Source organism: Mytilus edulis, chromosome 8, assembly GCF_963676685.1.
Source record: "Mytilus edulis chromosome 8, xbMytEdul2.2, whole genome shotgun sequence".
NCBI classification, from domain to species: domain Eukaryota; kingdom Metazoa; phylum Mollusca; class Bivalvia; order Mytilida; family Mytilidae; genus Mytilus; species Mytilus edulis.
In genome coordinates, this window is record NC_092351.1 from 11968284 (window position 1) to 11992240 (window position 23957).

Genomic DNA, 23957 nt, shown 5'->3' on the forward strand with positions numbered 1-23957 from the left:
ACAAGAACTTTTTAGGAAAAAAGATAAGAAGTTAGCAACATCCTTTAACTCTACTCTGCTATAAAGATGATGTTCTCTCACTAAATAATTCAAAATTTGGTGACTATGTTGAACGCGTCTATCCCATCGAAATAAAGATAAAGGATACAACAGATACATTTAAATCGGCCTCATATCTTGACTTACATCTAGAAATTGACAATGAGGGTCGTTGAAAACAAAACTTTACGACAAAATAGATGGTTCAGCTTTGCAATTGTGAACTTTCCATTTCTAACTAACAACATTCCAGCAGAACCTGCATACGGGGTATATATCTCCAAATTGATACAACATTACCGTGCTTGTATTTCATGATTTACTTGATAGATGGTTGCTGCTCAAAAGGAAGCTATTAAACAAAGAGTTCCAAACGGTAAATTTTACGGACGCCATCACGAGTTGGTTGACCGTTATGAAATAACCGTTTCACAGATGATATCGGATATGTTCCTTACGTACAATCCCCTTCACTTTCATGAATGTGACCTACCGCATTATACTATTTACCGGATTTCTTACAACATGAGCAACACGACGGGTGCCACATGTGGAGCAGGATCTGCTTACCCTTCCGGAGCACCTGAGATCACCCCTAGTTTTTTTGTTGCTTATTCTTTAGTTTTCTATGTTGTGTCATGTGTACTATTGTTTGTCTGTTTGTCTTCTTCATTTTTAGCCATTTTTTCGGTAGCATCGGAGACTAATTGCATTTTATGTTCGAAGGTTCATTTTTTAACGACAACAGAAAATTATACCTAAAGAAATTCTATTTGGCTCGTGTCAATACACTAAAGTTAAGAAAATGATGAGCTAATCAAACAAAAATATCAGAGCTAAAATGATTATGTAATTTCATAAATTATGGGTTCTCCTGGCTAAAATATATATTATTTTGAAACCAACTGTATTGTATACATATTTTTTGTAAATAGATGCATATTCATGTACATATTTTGCACTATCACTGTACCAATGTATTTAGTCAATTGCGCCGATTTTGTTTTTCTTTCACCCGCGTCGATTCTGTATTTCATTTGCGCCGATTGTTTACAGATAACTTAAAGTTGAAAACTATATTATTTTATTTATCATTATACTAAAACCTATTCTACTAGCCATATATACATATGTTATGACTGATCAATTAAACATGCATATAATTCCCATGCCACAAACGGGGAGGTAAAAGTAGGATTTCGAGCAAAACAAGTCAATTTTAAGGTTAAAGGCACTATGTTTACATCCACTTTAAATAACTGAGTATAGCAATAAAATATCAAGTGAAATACAAATATATATATATACAGGACAATAAAACCTCTTTACGCCATTGATTGCAAATATCAACATACCCAGGACTACAGAAAAACCTATACACGACATGTTATCATGAGAAATTAATGTTTTTTAAAACGTTTGAATGAAATATGAGAATTATGTTAAACTAGGTACTAAATTATAATCAGGGTACCTTTGATAACTATTTACACCACTGGGTCGATGCCACTGATGGTGGATGTTTCGTTCCCGAGGGTATCACCGGCCCAGTAGTCAGCACTACGATGCTGACATTAATATCAATTATATGATCACTTTTATAAATTTCCTGCTACAAAACTTTGATTTTTTTTGTGAAAAACTAAGGATTTTCTAATCCCAGGAGCAGATTACCTTAGCCATATTTGGCACAACTTTTTGAAATTTGGGTCCTCAATGCTATTCAACTTTGTACTTGTTTGCTTTATAACTTTTTTGATCTGAGCATCATTGAGGAGTCCTATGTAGATGAAATGCGCGTCTGGTGTACTAAATTATAATCCTGGTACCTTTGATAACTTATTAAACATTTGGTTATATTTATCGCTCAAGACGGATTATGTTTACTGCAATAACAAAAATAGCTATATGACATATAGCTCTTCAACGATTTCGGTACTTATACATGTTCGGATTTCAAATGTTTGGCTTTGAGCGTTCCTGATGAAGGTAAATCCAGAAAAGCGCTTCGGACGCAAGAAATTATTAAACGTGTTGTTTTAAATATTTTACACAAGTCTATTTAAATTTAAATATATATATATTGTCGGAAATTGTAATATGCTTTGACCTAGATCCGGATAACTGAGAACTCTTTTAAATCGATGCTTTGTGTGTTTTGTCTTAATGATATAGAAGTTTATCTTATGTGCCTAGCAATTTTCAACTGATTTTTTTCAATTTGTTCTAAATATGCTGTACTATTACACCGCTGTCCCATGTCAGGGGAGAAGTTGAGTGCTACAAAACATGTTTAAGGCGACCTGACATTGTTTCTTAAACCCGCTTCATTTTAACACTGTTGAATAATTGTTTGGTTTATTTTTTTGTTCCTGTTTAACCACCTGGTTTGATTTCATGCACAGTGATTTTCAATTGTTACACTAAAGTAAAACATGTTTAGCGGTGACCTTACATTGTGTCATAAATCCACTTCATTTGAACGCTGTTGAATAGGTTTTATTTTATTTCACAATCTGGCTTGATTTCACGTACAGTGATTTCAATAACTTTGTACCACTTATGTATAAACCTCATTGTAAAATTGTTATCTTAGACAATACCATTAGCATATGTGGTTGTTTTGCGAGTTGGCTATAAGGAAAAATGATATTTGAACGGAATTGTGTGAACCTATTCTATAAGTAAATATATAAATTTTAGTATATAAAGATGAAACAATGTAAAACTAGAAGGAGTCTGACGTTAATTTTTTTGGATATATATCAAGCGAGTAGCGTGATATGAAAAATTATCACAAAAAAAACAAAGGAAAAGCAAATGCGAAATAGCGATAATCCATAATCCGAAAACAATGCTTTATAATAAGTATGTAGAAATAAGACAAGACTAGTTTATTGTTAGTTCGGGGAATCGTTTATTTCATAAATCTAGCTAGATTCATCGACAAGCGAAACCTTTAATTTTAAAATATTTTAAACACTTTATCGTTACACAATTAACAGAGCAAAATTCCCAATTTTATAAACATTTAAACTAATAGAATCGTAATAAGATTATTATGGAACCAATCATAATCTTATGCAAATTGAACTCATGCCTGGAGTACAAAATGCCTGGTATCTTTGACGAGTATTCCAACCATGCACCGAGTCGATGCCACTTATGGAGGGTGTGTGGCACCGTTAAAGTCCACAATTCCTCTAAAGTCCACAATACCGCTTAAGTCCACAACAAATTTCCTCTAAAGTCCACAATGCCGTTAAGGTCCACAAACTTTCCGCTAAAGTCCACAAAAAAACACCGTTAAAGTCTACAATAACAAGTTCCGCTAAAGTCCACAAAAAAGCACCGTTAAAGTCCACACAATGTTTTTTTTATGATCATAAATCAATTCGTTTGTTCTTTACTCCGCCGATAGTATATATATCTAATAAAAAGCATGCAATTTTGTTCTTGGAAAGTATTTCTTATAAGATTGAATTATATTTTTGATAAATGAAAAGATTATAGTATCTTATTTTGATCTCAATAAAACTTGATCTTTGTATTGCGATTTTCTATTAATGAAACAGACAACATTTCTGAAAAGTTATCTGGCTATCATGGTGCTCTTTTTATTCTCTAGTAAACATTTGTACATACACAAGAAACTCCAACATAGCGTTCTCTTTATGTATATGCTGGAGACACTGACATATCTTGGAGCCTATATTTGACTATGACATTTCCTTTGCAAATATCTATAAAACATAAGAAAAAAATTCATTCAGTATCTGTTAGGCTCCACAGAGGCCAAAACGGTCCGTAAATCTCAAAAATAGACTTTTAGCTTTTAATGATAACGAATTCAACACAAGTATATTGTGGTGGTAAGCAGATTTCCATCACTCATTGGTTTGCATTTTTGTTTTGTTTTCAAAAAGGAAAATGTTTTTGTTTCAAAATGTGTCGAAGATGAATTGAATAAATTATACGCGGCATCGGTGCTGTATTGTGTCTCACCCATGACGAGGACAACAATGCGACATGTATATGTTCCAGACCATATGCGTATTTGGACCGTATGCGTACGGTTCAGACCGTATAAGTATACTTGAACGGTCCGACCATACGCGTACGGTCTTACCGTATAAGTATACTCTTGTACGAGCTCGGCCATACACGTGTATTTGGACCATATGGGTTGAAATGAATTATTTATTTTCTTTTTGGCACTTTCGCCGACAAGAAACATAAGATTTTTTTACATTTACATGTATTGTTCATGCACATTCATTTCCAGTTGCATTTTTTTAATCAAGTTCCTAAATATTCAAAAAAACCTTTCTTTCCACATTATGTTTACTGAAAATAAATAAACTTTTTTCCACATTATGGTTACTAACAATAAATTAAATTTCAGAGAGCACTTTTAAATTTCACGTAGTACTGCCATCACGGGTGTCATTCGATCATCTAGAGAAATGATCGTGAAGAATACCTTAAGGTGGTCAAGCATTGCGATCGGATCGTAAATGTAATTACTTAGTAAATGAATATTTACATCAAAATCTTTGAAAAATCTCTTGTATTTTTAAAACGCGGAACAAATGCGATTTTTTTTTATGTTTGTCAAAATGATTCAACTTTCTCAATAATACTGTGCAGTTAGATAAATAAAAATGCAGTACTTTAGGAGAAAACACAAAAGGCGCAACACAAGTCTATGGGATATATTAAAAAGAGAACAAGTTTTTTTTACCTATAATGACTACATTCCAATATATAATGATACATTTGAAACTAAATCTTTGGTGTGACCGCTATTACAATGAAATACAAGTTTTTTCCCCCTTGAAACCGTTTATTTTGTTTTTGAATTATTCGTGAAAGATCGAGCAACGCATTATTGCGATCGTGAAAGACAATGCATTTTTTTCACCTGTAACACTAAAGGACATTTGCGCTTTTAACTTTGAACAAAACTGACAAGAAATATTCGCTTTTTACCCTATAATAGTATAGTTGTATACCTGTAATCTTCAAAAATTTTACACAAAAATAAGAAACATTTGAATCATTAAAATGGAATGACATTTTTCAAAGAAAAATTGTTTAGTCATTCGAATTATGAAAAAAACTTGTTAGTTTACATATTTAATGTCATTGAAATGTCGAGGAACAATCTGCCTTTTGTAGATTTGTAAGAACGGTTTACTTTTAAACCTTGATTTTTTTCTCAGATACTGAACATAATGTTGAACCATCCTGACAGACAGTTTAATTTTTTTATAATTTGTCCGTACAATATATTGCATACGTCTTCTCGATAAGATTGAATTCACGATCCTATACTAGAGCTTTAACAATCCAGTCGTAATACTTGACCACTGTTAGGTATTCTTTCAAGATTTTTTTTCTCGATAAACCGAATGACACCCATGGACATGATAAATACAGGAGATTTACATATTAAATGAACGTGACTTCTTTAATAGTAAAAACTTAGATTTTTTAAAACTTTTTATTTCAATTGCAATTGATATTTTTGTATTAATCTATGTTGATCTGTAATGTACATTTGTATCTCTTCCAGACCATATGAGTACTTGGACCGTACGCATACGGTCCGCACCGCATGCGTATACTCGTACGGTCGGAGAGTTCGAGTATTCTCCAATGGGCTAGTACGAGCTGGACCATACATGTATTTGGACCATAAGGGTTTACTTTAGACAAACATTTCTCAAAACACTTGTATTGAGTTTTACAAATTAATAGCATTACAATTAGATTAACAAGAAAACAGCTGGATCGACGGTTTTTCTAGTAAAATTAATAAATATTCTAAAAACATTTTTTCCTACATTATGTTTTGTTCCGATAACTTTAATTCAGTGAGCAATATTCAATCTAATACACTTGACCAACTTCTTAAAATTAGGCAGATCGTACGCGTACTGTCCAAATAGTGAAAGAATCATATGGTCTAGAACATATATGTTGTAGGTCACTGTAAAACAATTTGAAGATGGAAATTTGATCAAAACTCTCCTAAATAAAATTGGCTGAATTTGCATAAAGTAGGTTTCAGATTTAGATGAGAAAAGCATCAGACTCTAATACCATGAATTTGCAGAGTACTTTTAAAAAAAGAAAAAAAAATTTCAACACCCACTTTAATTCCGGTTAATGAGTTAATAGGTCGAACGATGATCCAAACAACCTGGTAGGCAAACATTTTCAATTGATAACATTAAAATAAACATATGACTCTGATTCCAGTTTGTCTAAACAAATCAAAGTGGCTGCTCTTGTCTGCTTCCTCATTTTGTAAAACTCAACATAACTTCATTTGAACTTTATAATGTAAAAGGTTATTTTACATTTTCATAGTAGTTTACCTAGTAAGTATATCAATATTTTAATCACTTTCTATATACGGATATTCCAGACCATATCCGCATTTTGACCATACGCGTATATGGTCCAGACCTTAGACGTACTTATTCAAAATACGTATAACAGTCGGATCTCTACATTGTAACTTTATCAGTTAATCTCCTGTATTAGTATGAAATTGAGTTCAAATGTTCACTGAAATTAAAGTTATTGAAAGTACATATAATGTTGGAAGATAAGTTTTTATAATATTTAGGAACTTTACTACAAAAACCGTCAAGCCAGCTATTTACTTGTGAGAAGACTGATAGAATTAAACTGAAATGCTTGATATAAGTTTTTACAGTTTCTCAGATTTTATAAGTAATATTAATGTCATGTATTAACATGCTCTTCAACTTCGTACTTTATTTGGCCTTTTTAACTTTTTTGGATTCGAGCGTCACTGATGAGTCTTTTGTAGACGAAACGCGCGTCTGGCATTTATACTAAATTTAGTCCTTGTATCTATGATGGGTTTATTTATAAACTTTCAAGGAATAAGAAAAAAACAAATGATAATTTGTCTTTAATTTTTATCAAACAAAGGATCTTTGAATTATTAATAATCCCTAAAACCATTTCAGGAAGTTTGTAGAATAAATATGAAAATGTTCAGTGATTATGTAAAATCACTGGTAATTATCAGGGATTATATATAATCACTAATGATTTTAGTGATTCTACATAATCCCTGAAAAATTAGGGATTCTACATAATCCCTGATTATACAAATTCACTGTAACATATATAAGTTACGTCAAAAAGTGATTATATACAAAAAATAAGAAGTAAACAAAATAGTGCTTTTAGAAAGCAGTAATTTTGTAATAACTAACGTATTTACTATGACTAGATAATTTTTTACAAATGATGTCCAAATTGGCTTGTTTGGTTCACTGATCGGATCACCAGAATACAAAGATCCAATAAATGGAACAAAATTTTCTACAGACACTGTACTTTTTTTTTAATTTATCAAACTGACAAAAGACATAACTACCAAGCTTTGTATTGTACTAAAGGGATAAAAAAAAAAATGTGTGGAATTTAACGGTGTATTTTTATGTACTTTAGCGAAACTTGTTATTGTGGACTTTAACGGCGTTTTCTTGTGGACTTTAGCGGAGGTTATTTTGTGGACTTAAGCGGTGTTGTGGACTTTAGAGGAATTGTGGACTTTAACGGTGCCACAAGGGTGTAACCAGCTGAGTATTGAGCACTTTAGTGTTGACATGAAATATCATTGTTATGTTCATTTTGGTTAATTGACTGTATATAAAATGTTGAATTATTCAAACAATAAGATGTTTTACCCCACGTTTAGATTGTCTTTGCCGTATTTACCAGAACTTTTCAAAATTTTAACAATTTTACAATATCGTATTCGTGATAAATAACTCATCAAAGATACCAGGATTGAAATATAAGTTTCCTATGAAAAGTCTGCAGCATATCAGAAAAAAAAGCCTGCTCATTAACTATCGTAAGCGAGGAATATTAGCATTACGTTGCATTTAGTGTTGAAACTCCAGCATCCAATATAAGATACTTTGTTCAAGCCTCAAAAACATCCAGTGTAGATCTGCTCCCAGAACTAATTGTTCTATTGACAGGTAAGTTTTTACAGTAGATAGATGCAGCTTCTGGTTCTAACGCCAAGATGAGACGTCTGCTAGGAATTCCTCCCTGAAAAAAAGTATTAATTTTGTAAGATAATGACATAATCGTTGAACAATAGGAACACGATTAATGCAAAATTCTTATATACAAAATCAATCAGGAAAATGCATCAAATATTAGTTACGAAAACAACAGCAGTAAACAACTATAAAAAATTGTATAACCTAATGACATTGTTAAACCTTTTTAAATAATTCTTCTAATCTGTCAAAATTGCCGGGAACGACGTTACGTTTATAAAAAGGTACTGTCGCGATATTTAACGTTCACAACACTGCCCTCCGTCAAAATAGAATTTCGTCTCGAAATTTAAATAACTACGAAAGATTAAATATTTATATACAATCAAACAAAATTTAAACAAGCACCTGCTGTCTCAATAGAATATTCAAATTAAGAAATATATTTTTTTCCCAGTCAATTTTGACTCGATCACGAATAACCTGTTATCACGATTCATGACACGTGTAATGGTAAAATTGTACCAACGGCATACAAAACAATATACATATAAATAATTTCAACAAATTTCTGAATTTGTGTCTTTTCAGTATTATGAAATGTTTTTAAAATTTTCAACGTCTTCTTTTGCCAACAGCTTCACTGTATTATTGGTTCGTCTCTTTTGGTCTGTCTGTGTATCTTGTGTTCTTTCTCCTTCTGTATCCTCTACTGCTCTTTTCTTCCTTTTTCTCCAATCTTTTTGTGTGTCTTGAGTTACATGTTTTTCATTCTCAAGTTCTTTCTTAGTTTGGTTTAAATTTGTATTTCGGAAACTATCTTTCAGTTGACTAATTTTTTCCTTATGACAGAACAGGTTTCCGTCTTCTTCTGTAACAGGAACATTTTCATCTGTAACACTTAAATTATCTTCTGTAATATGTTGCAAAGGGTCAGGCAACATTTGGACATCGACCTTGTCCGTGACCTGATGACGCTTATAACTTGCACTTGTAATTATTCCTATATATTCACACATGTCCTGCATACTTGCTACCATGGGTTCTCTGTCATCTGCCATTACCGGCTCTTCCATTGAATCTCTGGTTGACAGGAACTCACTTCTGTCCGCTTCTTTGTAAATGATAAGCCCAGAATTGGTGTCCTTTTCTCCGACTCTGGCTACTTTCATTTCATCAATTAGGTCACATCCTAATAACATGTTCTCTTAATGGGCGCTATATAAACTGGCCATTTGAATGTTTCACTCCTCAGATTAACTTTCACCTCTGTAATCCCTCATGTTGTCAAGTTCTTTCCGGCCTCAGCAACTTCCACAGTTCTTGCTGCTCTCCTTAGTTTTGGCCGTTTACTTTCAGGAATCTGATCATACAACTTCTCACTTAGAAGAGGGGGGCAAGGGGTTTAACTGTTATGCTGTTATGGAGTAATTTAATTCTTTGTTATCTGTTATTCTGAAAATATATTTACTGTTAGCTGTTATTGTCTTATTCCTTGTTATCTGTTATAGGGCTACTACTTTTATTGTTATTTGTTATTGTGAGATTGTTTTGCTGTTAACTGTTATTAAAAATTGGAATGTTAGCATTTTGACAGCCAATCTTAAGTAGAAATTGAAGAAAATTGAACATTGTGATTTGGATGGAGAGTTGTTTCATTGGCACTCATACCACATCTTTTTATTATCACTATTGGGGTCTTTCCATTGGTGATATGGAGGTCACGTATTTGCAGAAGAATTCCAGTAACAAACATCGCATAAACATATTTAAAATCAGTGGGGTCCAGGACCATTCCCATATACATTATTATTACTCTTAGTAATAAATTCCATTGTCTGTGAACATGTTTTTAGATGTAAAATCTTGTACATATAATAATTTGTACAAAAAATAGGTACGACTTATAGTTGTTTTTTTTTACTTTGTACACATTTTTCTTATAAATTATAATTTGTATTTTGACTTTGTACACATTTTTTGTACAAATTATAATTTGTGAAAATGACCATTTGTATAAAATTTGACTAAAAATCACTTTTAAAAATGTATAACTTTTACAATAACTTATCATATGGATTTTTTTTATAAAAACAAAAGCCTTGATACACCGTATATAATTTTAATTCAATGACCAAATAATAAACGTTATGTTGTACTGTTACAACACTGTCCAAGGTTAGGCACCAACTAACATGTTTAACCCTGCCACATTCTGTATGTGCCTGTCCGAAGTCAGGAGCCTGCAATTCAGTGGTTGTTTTCGTTGATTATTTTTTAGATAAATCAAGCTGTTAAATTTCTCGTTTGATTGTTTTTCGTTTGTCATTTTAAGGCCTTTTATATCTGACTATGCAGTATTGGTTTGTTGCTCATAGTCGAAGGTGTTATGATGAGCTATAGTTGTAAATGTCTGTGTCTTTTTGTCTCTTTTGGAGAGTTGTCTTATTGGCAATCATACCACATCTCCTTTTATACTTATTTACAAAATACAACAAGAATGTGTCCCCAGTAAACGAATGCCCCACTCGCACTATCATTTTCTATGTTCAGTGGACCGTGCATTTGGGGAAAATTCTCTAATTTGGCATTAAAATTTAAAAGATCATATCATAGGGAACATGTATACTATGTTTCAAGTCGATTGGACTTCAACTTCATCAAAAACTACCTCGACCAAAAACTTTAACCTGAAGCGGGACAGACGGACGAACGAACAGACGGACGAACGGACGCACAGACCAGAAAACATAATTCCCCTCTACTATCGTAGGTGGGGCATAAAAATAGTATATATGTATATCATATGTTTGAGCATATGAGTGAAATGTAGCCTTTGGGAATTACACGTCATCTTTTTCTTTAGCATTCACACTTAAAAGTGCTACTCCTCCTATTTGTATTTACATGAAAGAGAATCCTGACTATCAATATTTCGATAGCTTAACTGGTTCACATAATGAAAAGTGAAGCTTAGAAACTGTTGCTGCAAATAAAGATGTGTCTTTAACAGCTTCAAATATTCAATTTCTCGACATTATATCCTTCAAATAAGTGAATATATATGTCTCTGTTAAGGCCTAGCAATCCATATAATAAGATGTACTGACTGTACTGTATTGGTCCTTGTTGGACTGATTTTAAAATTTCATTTACTGCTATCTTTTATTGTCCCTTTTCAATTCCTTGTTATCTGTTTTAAGCCAAATCAATTTACTGTTTTGCTGTTATTGGAACCCCCCTTGTCTCCCCTTTTAAAACAGTCAACTCCGATCCAGTGTCAATAACTGTATTCGTCAACAATCTTGTTAATGACCACTGGAACTGCAATGCTAGCTGCTGTCACCCGATCAATGATAATATTCTCTTCTATCCTGCTGATCGTTTCTGCACTACCCATTAACTCCTTTGGTGTGTTCTCTGGTGTGTTCTGTTGTATCTCCTTAGACTCCTCAAACAACATCTCAAGGCTAAAATCTAGGTCCTGTATATCTAGGCTATCTTCTTCAAATAATCTCTTTATAAAAACTGTACCCACTGATGTTTTCGGTTCAACCAAATGCTCTTTCATTTGGCAAGGTTTCTCTTCATTTTTTAAATTAGTCTCTTTAACTATTTTTTTATCATGTTGAGGGGCTGACACTTGGTCGATAGTCTCAACCCTTAGCAGTTTAAAGACTCTTCAGTTTGGTTTTGACTCCTTTCATCATTCCTTATAAAATCACTTCTGTTTTCCTTATGAAAGGGGCTTCTCTTTTCTTTTGGACAATCTCTTATGTAATGGCCATCCTCATTGCAGTTAAAACATCTGAGATTCCTCATCTTGTTCGTACGGTCTCCATACACGTGCTTATTTTGCCATGAACTACTGTCATAATCTTGTTGTGTATAATACTTTGCCGTTTCTGTTTGAATGACTTTCTCTAGTGACTGGTTGATAGACTGGGTGATGGAGTCTTTGATGGAGTATTTCATTCCTCTTTCCAATTGTGAAAACCTCTCCTCCGTTACATATCTTTTCCCACCAACTTTCCTTATTTCAATATCATCTTCTCTTGTCTCTACATCAACAGTTTCTTGCATACTAAGCTGACGGATGTTTCTGTCTCTATTCCCTCTCTTATACGTTTCATATAACGTCACCTGGTGAATAGCTTCAGTCATACTGGTAATCCTCTTTGTCAGTAATTCTATGGCAATGCTCTGGTCAGGTAATCCTCTTAGCATGTACTCTACACTCAATGTACTGTGAGTGGCTGTGTCAATTGTAGGAAATGACCGTATGACTAGCATTTCTACTTTGGATGCATATTCATGAATGTTTTCTTTGCCCTGTTTTCTTAATGTGTGCAACTCTTGTCTATATGTCTCTGGATATCCATGGTCACCAAATCTATTTGACATAGCTGCACATAGCCCAAAGAAAGATCTTTTGGTCTCTGGTGAGAGGTAGGAAGCATAAACCATTGCCTCATCTTTAAGTGCTGTTACTAATTCAATGGCTTTAGTATCAGTATCCCATCTGTTGATCTCTGCAATAAGCTCGAATTGCATACAATAGGCATTCCAAGGATCTCTGCCGTTGTAAAATGGCACTCTGTTTCTTCTCCCATTATCTATCTTTGAATTGTCATAATTATAATGCTGTTGCTGTGGTCTGCCATACTTTTGTCTAGGTAACCAGTTTGGATACTGCTGGTAGTCTGGACGTTGCTGGATTTCAGGCATGATTGTACTCGTACACGAATAGTTTGGACGATGCTGGATCTCAGGTAGTGTCGTATTAGCATAGGCATATGATGGTTGTTGATGGGTCTCTGACAATGTTGTATCCATGTATGTATGTGTAGAACGTTGCTGGGTGTCTGGCAATGTGGTGTTAGTAGGTTGGACGTTGCTAGGTCTCTTGCTGGGTCTCTGGCAATGTTATACTATTGTAGGAGTTTTTGGAACGTTGCTGGGTCTCTGGCAAGCTTATATTATTGCAGGAGTTTGTTGAACGTTGCTGGGTCTCTGCATAACTATTTTGACTACTGATAACAGGGTCAGACTTAATCTGAGTGAAATGTTGCGTATTATTCTTCATCTGAAGGTTTTCATTTCTTAATGCCTCTAACTCTTGTCTCATCTTTACAATTTCTTCACTCTCATAGGATTTCTTAAGATTTTTATTTCTTAATGCCTCTAATTCTTGTCTCATCTTTATTACTTCATCACTCTCACATGATTTTTCTCTTGGTATAGTCGCTATAGCACTATTACTCTTACTTTGAGTTGGGAAAAGAAATGGGTTTGTGCTTACTTCCCTTTGAATATTACTTGCAGTACTACTAAATAGCCTGGGGCTTGTATTTATTTCTCCCTGGTTTAAACTAATAGCCTGGTTTGAGGCTAAATAATTATGACAAGTGACATCCTCAAATGAGCAGGTATCAATATTTGTAGATGCAACAGACCAAGTGGGAATGATTGGACTAGCTAGTGTGGTAATTCCCCTACTAAGTGAATTGGACCCCTGTGGTATACGAGATCTGTCTCTTAAATTATACATTTTACTTTTAATTGCTAAATGGATTCAAGAGTTTCAATTTACTAATCAACTTGGATTAAACTTTATCCTTTAAATCTTGTACTTTTTCAGATTTATTCTACTTAGATTATTTTTTATCCTTGTTGAAAGTGAAAAGGAATTTCCTATGTCTTCTTTAAAAACACTTTTTAAATTATGAATCTATCCTTACTTTGTGAAATAGACTATATAAATAACAAATTTAAAATAGACTATAAATTTTTCAACTTTGACCTTATCCAAATATTATTATATCTACAACTTAGATTTATATTTATCCTTGTTGTATAACAGAAACTTTTGAAATAGACTTTAATTTACAACTTTGAAATAGACTATAGTTTTAACAACTGGACCCTTTTGAAAGATTATAGTCTTAATACTTAACTTGGATTCAGATTTATCCTTGTTAAAAATAGACTCCTAAATTAAAACTCAACTTGGATTAAAATTTATCCAGGTTGAATATGTCACTTACTTTTATTATAATGAAACTTTCAACTTAGATTAAAATTCATCTTTGTTGAATTGTATCCTTAACTATTTTCAACTTGGATGTATATTTATCCTTGTTGATATATATTCTAACTAACTATATTATTACTTTTCAACTTGGATTAGAATTTATCCTTGTTTAATTTTAAATTATAACCTTTTCAACTTGGATTAGAATTTATCCTTGTTGATATATATTCTGACTAACTAATATATTTTTCCTTTTCAACTTGTATTAGAATGTATCCTTGTTGATATAGAATTGAACTAACTATATAATTACTTTTCAACTTGGATTAAAATTTATCCTTGTTGATATCTTTTAAACTCAATAACTATTTTATTTCAACTTGGATTATAATTTATCCTTGTTGAATTTAAATTACTTAAATATATACTATACAGTCACTCCCAAAAAATGGGTACAATTCGAATGTAGTCACTGTTAAAAAATAAATTTCAACTGAGCAGAGAGAGAGTGTTGTTTTCTTCTGTGTCTATATCTAGTCTGTCATTTATTAAATTTTACTTACACCATTTTAGTTGTTTTCTAGTTTTAGCATTTTTTGTAAGACAAGGTAAGTATGAACGTATCGGAGGTTAGTGTTGTATAAAGTCCTCTTACAAATTGCATTAGAGAAAAACACAAGATTTAAATCCAGGCTCATGTGAAATGGGTTACATTTACCACCATAGCAAACTGATTTATACGTATTATTCTGTATATATTGAAAGCAAATACCAATTTTAAGGTCTGAATTAATATAGTGTTTAAAAAATAATTCAAATAAGTAGTTTTCACAACTTATTTAGTAATAAATTTAAACTAATAAAATGTTATGCTGTATAATATTTTAGTTTCATAATACAGCTTTCCAGGAAAAACCCTATTATTTATGTTTTGAATCACTTGTATGTATTTTTTATGCTTGTATTAATCCACACCCCATTTTTGTTACGGAGGTTGATATCAAACCAGTATCTGAATGCTGATACAAAGTAACACTTAACTCTTTAATGCTAGCTTTTCTAAACAATTTATTGACATTACAAACTAAAAAACTGTTTTCTATCAAGTTATATGTTTCTTTTAGTCAAATGGACTTGTTCTTGTCAAAATCTCCGTAACGATTCATGAACTTTCACTCAAAAATATGTTTTACCAAAACGAATACTGTTCAACTTAATTTTATTAGCTCTATACAGATAATGTCATCTTCCTTCACACCATAATGTATGTATTATACTCAACTATGAAGTTTTGGAGTCATTCGAAAATTTCTATCCTCCGTAACGACATTTAAAACCTCCATAACGGACAATGCCAGTTCTTACCAACAGTAAACATATAAATGAATGTAAATATTGGAATTAAATGACAAACAAGACAACAGAATTAAACATTTTTCTTAGTAAATCGTTATCTAAAAAGAGTAAAGTCCTGTTAGAGAAAAAAAACTTTTTTTCCTTAAATTTCTATCCTCCGTAACGTAAATCAATGATATCGTCTATGATTGACATCTCCTTTTGATTTTTATTAGTGATAATTGATGAACTGATTTGGTATCTATAACAATATACAAGAATTTCAATTGGTATGATCGTGTTTACATGCATCTTTAGATTTTTTTTTTATTTGCATAACCTCCGTTACATTGATGAGTCCTAAATAATCTTGAAAATGTTTGCCATAAACCGCTGTTAAAGTTATGATTGTCGTCGTAATTACACAAGTTGTGTTGTAGACTATTTTAAATCTAAGAAAATGGCTGATATAACGTTTATTAAACGTTATAATGTTGCTCACATAATAGGGAAAAAACAAGTTAACCTACCTTTCTTAAAAAAACATTTTTTTTCTCAAAATCTGTATTTTGTTTGTCTTTATAATAAATGATGTCTGCTACAAAAATGACTTTCGGCAGTGTCGGCGGCCGCTGATACTGATAAAAAAAGTCTGACAACTTAACTGTAAATAACTGCGTCACGGAGGTCAGTTAAACGGAGGTTAGTTTTATTTACATTATACATGGAAATATGTAACAATATTGTTGAGTTGCTTTCTCAAAACTGATTATTGAGAAGCTTTATGGGTGCTTTCAATGAAATAATCATCATTTTGATTTGTTCTTGGTTAGTGCGTTCCAAAATACGCGTTACGTAGGTTGGATTCTTATATGCGACAATCGAAAAAAAGAGAAAGAGAAGATTTTTTTTTATTTTTCGTTTCATTGCAATAAAAGTTAAAGGCAGGATTTCAAAATTTGATGGATCAACTTTGCTTAAAGTCACTTTGGGCATGATTTCCAATCATATAAATATGTTTTGACTGTACCTAAAGATACGTTACGGTAGGTAATACGTTTATCGGCGACATTGGTTTAATGGGTAAATCAAAGTGTATATATTATAACTTTTGATTCTAAAATATTTTTGTGGATAAAAATCAATATAGTGTCAAATAAAAAAAGCAAATCTAATCATGATTTAGATGAAATAAAGTATTTTAATTTACACCGATATTTGGAGTTTTTCTTGGCGACATTCAGAATTCGTGTGATTTCCGTATATTGAATAGAAAATCACACAAATATATTTACGATATACATCACAAAAGAATATAATTTTATTTTAGTATACATATTAATTACTTAGAACACGAAAAAGATTATCTGTGACATATGTTAAGCTTGCATTTTGTGGTTATTTGCCGGCGACACTGAAATTTTGTAATTGTACCCATTTTTTGGGAATGACTGTATAATCTAATTTATATTCACCAACTGTACTATCTATTTCTTTCAGCTTTCGTTGAAGTTTCTTTTTTTTATGTTCAGTTTTTTTTTTATGTGTAACCAAATATCATAAAATATGGACAGAAACAATGTATATACTTGACAATTGCGTGCCTCATAAAAATATTCACGTAAGTTCTAAAAAAATTCTTAAAAAAGAAAACTAAATTCGCTGCCACCAGTGTACAGATTGTTCCCAATCTTTAATTTAAAAACAATATCTTTGGTTTCTGGATATTAAGGGGGTAGACCTTGGTTCAGAGAGATAACTCTTTAAATCAGTTAAGCGTTTGTAAAAGTCAAGTTCATCAATGTATTTTAAGCATTTACATGAAACAGATTGAAAATAATCTATGTAACCTAGAAGCTTAAAATATATTTTTGAAAATGGTTGACACAAACGTACGGATGATTTTAAGAGTTATTTCCCTTAACCTAGGTCTACCTCCTTAAATAATGACTAAACAACTTTTAAAAGTATCAGAGATTATTATTATGAATAATAATAAATACAGGTAAATCTTAAATAAAATAGCACCTACCTCAAAAACTTCATTTTAATTAAATTTTATCCGAATTTGAAGCGTACACGTAACGAAATAATCTTTACCTTGAAAATTTCCATTCGTATGACGTCGTTTTTTGCCATGACGTAAATTCGCCAAATCCTTCATGAAATTTCGCGGAATTTTATTAAATTTAATTTTGGTACATTTTCGAAGCTTTAGTGCAATAAATTTATTTCTTTTTTTTGTTATATATGCACTAGAATAGTCACAACTGTTATGCAATTGTTTTCTAATCTCAATTTGCTGAAAATCACGGGATCACTGCAAGCTTGTGTATCGCGCATGAATAGATTACAAAAGTAGTTTCGGAAACATGGTTTATCGAACTGTAAACTTAGAGAAAAATTCTAATTGACCAATCCAATTCAAGTATTTATAGATATGCAAATCATATAAGAATTATAATATGTTAAAACGTTTGAATGTGTTTTTCGTGTATGTGCTATTACCTCTAGGATTCTTTCCAGATCAGTTCAAATTCGTTTCGTTATAAGAAAAGTCCGTTTTTTATAGTTCTTAGCACGCCTTATCCTTGCGTGTAAGAATATAGTCCGTTGCCGGTCAAGGTTTATCATGTGAATAACTGTCAGTACGTACATAAATATGAATTATAAAGAAAACAAGCATGATTTCGTACGTCTCGACACCGATTTAACAATATAAAGCATGTAAATACAAGTTACTAAAGAAATGTAGGATTCATAACAAGCTAGAAAACAAAGATGTTATTCGAACGCCACATGTTGGCGGAATTTCGTAACGTTAAATCGGCAACTGTCAAATTTGCCGGGAACGACGTTACGTTTATAAAAAGGTACTGTCGCGATATTTAACGTTCACAACAAACACCAACCATTGGATTACCGAATTTAGATACAGCAAATACGTCACATATATTTGAATATTTGTCCAGAGTAGTTAATATACACTATTTCATTTTTAAAATCAAAGATGGTAAACGTTTTGGTTGTTCGCCATAAGTTCTGCATTTTTGTCTTCTGCTTCAACACCAAAGGCACAAAAGTTTTGAACTGGAACATATTTGCACGTGGCTGTAACATTGCGATAAAAACAGCAGCTTATTCCATTATTCCATATTGTGTTGTACACTGACTACAGTTTGTTATGTTAAAAGTATATAAAGAAAGATCTTAGGATCAAGATAATAAGAACATGTGTCCATAGAACATCTTTGTCCCTACTTGGACAGTCAAATTGCCATGTTCAGTGCAATACGAAATTATTTCTTTCATTTGTGCCGATTGCTTTACAGGTAAATTAAAGGTGAAAACTATCTTCTTTTTTTACCATTATAAACCTCTTCCGCTTTATATAGATAGCAGGTTATAAATATGTTATGGATTATCAATTTAAACATGCATATAACTCCCGTGCCCACAATGGGAAGGTGGTAGTAGGATTTCGAGCAAAACAAGTCAATTTTAAATTTAAAAGAACTCTTGTTTACATCCACTTTCATAATTTTATTTAAGTATAGCAATAAAATATCAAGTGAAATACAAGTCTATTTACAGCCTTTAAAATATTGAAGGACAATGCAACCTGTTTACGATAAGAAAAAAAGCACTAAAATGCAAAAAAAGAGCAAATGGAACTTGAAATTTTTGAATCGAGTAAATGAAGCAACCAAAACGACGCAAATACAAGATGAAGATTTATAAAATCGGCGCATATACAAGATTGAAAATTTATAAAATCGGCGCAAATGTAATATGCCCTTCATGGACAACAAAATTTCTATTGCCCTGATAACCGGTCAATATATACAGTCCGCCAAAAGTTAAGCACCACCTACTTTTATTGCATCGATTTTTTTTCAAATTTAAAAAATCAATTGTTCCTCGAAAAATAGAAAACAATCATATAGCAATTTTGCTAATGTATACCATAAACAAACCACAAATATAATTTTGGTCACTTATGAAGGTTCTATGCATATAGGTTTTTCGTTCATAGAAATAGTGTAAATTACACAATTAAGAAATGGAGTTTAAGTTTCACTGTGATTTTATTTTTTTACAACAATTAATCACCCAATACCATTAAAATTTTCTACACATAATCTTTGGTATGTTTGGCAAATTTAATGTCAATATTTGAGTCAATAGCATGTGTAACAACCTCATTTCCGGTACAGTTTCATAACACGACCTATCTTTCTCGGTACAAGCCTTCAAATCTTTATTTGAGGAAATCTGTTGCATTAAACGACAAATGCCACTTTTAAATCGACAAACTTTGGTAAAGGTGAATCTCTGCGATTGAGATTTCCGACAATGGCATCTCAGACATGTTTGATAGGGTTCATGCATGGAGTCAAGGAAGGCCAAAAATTAGTGTAAATGGCTGGTTGCTCTTTGGACTCGGTTAAAATTCTTGCCCTGCGTGGTATAGCGTTGTCATTCAGGTACAAGTGTCTTGACAATGTTGACGCAAGTGGGGGATTACTAAAATGACGGACTACAATATGTTAAGGCACCAAATCTCTGTATGTCTGTCCCTTTATGTTACCCTGCAGAATATGCATACCCAGCTTATAACGGTATAAGAAGCAACCCCGTACTGGAACACAACCAGCAATGCATGCAGTCCTTGTGCAAATATTGTTTTTGGTCATAGGCCGTTTTTTTCCCCTGCGAAATTCGTATTATGGCGTCTTCTGGCAGTAAAGGAAACTGACTCCCATCTGACCAATGAGTGTTTTGTCAGGTTCTTATGTTCAAGCATAGATGTTCATTATACCATTTAAACCTGACGGTAGAGTGCCTGCCTGAAGGTACAGGTCTCCATACACCACGACGTGCTCTTCGTTTGCCTCTATAAAGTCGACGGACCAATGTACGAACACTTACACGACCACCTGGAGAAACAGTGTATTTATAAACGCACATATGACCTTTGATAAAAGGTTGGTTGACTGCTTTATCGGAGTGCAATCTTTTTGGTCGTAATGAATTTTTTTAGTGTATGTTAAAGGTAATTCATAACACCAAACATTAATATTTTTTTTGCAATAGTTAAACAAATATTGCCAGTTATATTTCGGTGGTGCTTAACTTTTGGCGGACTGTATATGTATACTTAAAACTTGAAATAAATTCTTTAAAACGACTGAAAAGGCGTCTTAAAAGCTTACCGTTATGGTGCCTCGGCCATACCCCTTGCTTCACACACCAGTATAATGACATATGTTACAAGGGAAAATTCTATTGATTGCAAACATCAACTTACTCAGGACTACAGAAAAACCTATACACGACATGTCATCATGGGAAATTGATTTTTTTTAAACGTTTGATGAAATATGAGAATTATGTTAAATATTTGGTCATATTTATTGCTGAAGACGAATTATGTTTACTGCACTAACAAAAAAAAGCTTACACAAGTCTTTTTAAATCTAAATATGTATATTATCTGTGATCATGATTTTTATTAAAGTTGTAATTTGCTTTGAACTAGATCCGGATAACTGAAAGCTCTTTTAAATCGGTACTTTGTGTGTTTTGTCTTAATGGTAGTAGATTTATCTGATGTGCCAATCCATTGTAAACTGATTTTTCCACATTCTTATGCTGTACTATTACACCACTGTCCCATGTCAGGGGAGGAGTTGCATGCTAACAAATATGATTACGGTGACCTTATATTGTTCCTTATAAAATCTGCTTCATTTGAACGCTGTTGAATAGTTTCGTTTGTTGTTTTTTTTCCCTTCACGATCTTCATGTACAGTGATGTCAATTGTACCACTTACGTAAAATAACATCATTGCAAAATCGCTATCTAAATCAATGATATTAGCAAAGGTGGATGTTTAACGAGCTAACTAAGGAAAAAGTATATTTGAATGGAATTGTGCGGGTAAACCTATTTTAAAAGTAAGTCTATAAATGTTAGTATATAAATAAAAAACAATGTAAAACTTAAATGATTTTGACGATATTTGTTTTTATATCAAGCGAGTAGAGTGATACATAAATAAGAACAATGTAAAACTTAAATGATCTTGACGAGGATTTGTTTAATATCAAGCGAGTAGCATGATATGAAAATTTATCACAAAAACGATTACAGGAAAAGTAAATTTGCGAAATAACGATAATCCATAATCCGAAAACAATCCTTTACAATAAGTATGTAGAAATAAGACAATATTTAGTTGGTTCGGGGAATATTTTATTTCCTTAATCTAGCTAGATTTATCGACATGCAACCTTTAATTCCAAAACATTACATATCGTTACATAAAGAACAGAGCAAAGTTCCCAATTTATAAACATTTACACTAATAAAATCGTAGCAACACCATTATGCAACCAATCACAGATTAGTCTTATCCAAAACTGAGCTCGCGTCTGGTGTGCAAAATTTAAAGCCTTGTAACTTTGACGAGTATTGCAACCATGCACCGAGTCGATGCCGCTTATGGAGGGTATAACAAGCTAAGAACTGAGCACTTTAGGTTTGACATGAAATATCGATATTATGTTATCTTTTGATAAATTTTACTATCACTTAAAAGAGGGACGAAAGATACCAAAGGGACAGTCAAACTCATAAATCTAAAACAAACTGACAACGCCATGGCTAAAAATGAAAAAGACAAACAGAAAAACAATAGTACACATGACACAACATAGAAAACTAAAGAATAAACAACACGAACCCCACCAAAAACTAGGGGTGATCTCAGGTGCTCCGGAAGGGTAAGCAGATCCTGCTCCACATGCGGCACCCGTCGTGTTGCTTATGTGATTAAATGTGGAATTATTCAAACAATAAAGTGTTTTACCTCAGGTATAGATTGATTTTGCCGTATTTACTAGAACTTTTCGGAATTTTCATTTTTTTTTTAAATCAACAACATCGTATTCGTGATTCGTCCTTGAAACTGTTTCAATTTGAGTTACACTGATAAGTTTAAGTCGACACGCGCGTCTTATCTGGCATATGAACTTATAATCTTGATATATGTGATGAGTTTTACATCTTAATCGATGGCACTGCTGGTGGACTTTTCGTCTAATGTGTCACTGACCAGAAGTCAGAACTTGACATGAAGTATCATTCATAAATCATTTTCTCTAATCATTCTGTATATAATATTAAGAATTATTAACTATTTTTTCAATAAAATATGTTTACACTAATTAATGACAACACTGACGTTTTCTGTATCAAACTGTTTTGTTGATAAAAGATAGCATTGACATGTTCAACTTCTGTAATTTATACCAAATTTTGAATTAAAACACTAAGGTTTATCTCCGGTATAGATGATCATAGATTGCTTTAGTTTTCGTTTCTACATAATATAGACAATTGATTCAGCAACCCAAACAGCCATAATAAGTTAATGCGACAATTCTTGTAAGCCAGCAGCCTAAACTGTGTAAATATACATCACAGACATACAATGCAATTGCCCCAAAAATCCAACAAACAAAACTAAATCTAACAAAATCTGATAAGAAATTCAAACAAGGATGTTATATAATATTTGGAAATTGACCAATCATTCCTAGCTTTTCTTTTTTATAAGGTTGAATTAGATCACATTTAAATATGAGTTTTGACTTGACCCCTATGGGACTAATCACAAGTGTCTGAAACAAAAAAAAAAACATGTTGTAAGACCAAGCCATAATTTGTAAAAGTAAACCATTATAGATTAATGTACGGCCTTCAACACGCTATAAAGGGCCACGAAATTACTTGTGTAAAACCATCCAAACAGGACAACCAACGGTCTAATCTACTAGTATTTATAAAAAACGAGAAACGAGAAACACTTATGAACTACACCAACAAACGACAACCACTGAACATCAGGTGCTTTGAAAGGTCAATTTTAAACTAATATTACAAAAGGGACCAAACAGGGCTTGCATTATGTCACATTTCTTTATAGGCACTCAGCATGTTTTATTTAAATTATTGAGTAAAGGTAAGTTGGGCACATTTTAACACTTACCTGGCTCATGGTTCTGACTCCATTGGTATCACTCGACCTTTACACTAGTTCCACATGAAACAGGGGACCAATACCTGTATAAGACCCCCCCCCCCCCCACCACCACCCCCCGTAAAATTGTCCACTATGATATAATTTGGTTAATATGTGTAACGATATAATCTCATGTTGCCCCTTTAATTTTGAATAAAGTATATTTCATTATATTCTATTCATTAGATGGCAATGAGACAACTCAATACATGTATAGTACTCTAAAATGATATTAGGGACCAATACCTGCCGAATAGTCCCAGATAATATAAGGGACTATAACACCTGTATAACAGTCACAGATAACATACATTTGTAAGGAACTACTACCTTTATAATGGTCCCAAATAATGAAGGCTGATATGTCTATAAAATAGATGACCTATATATGTA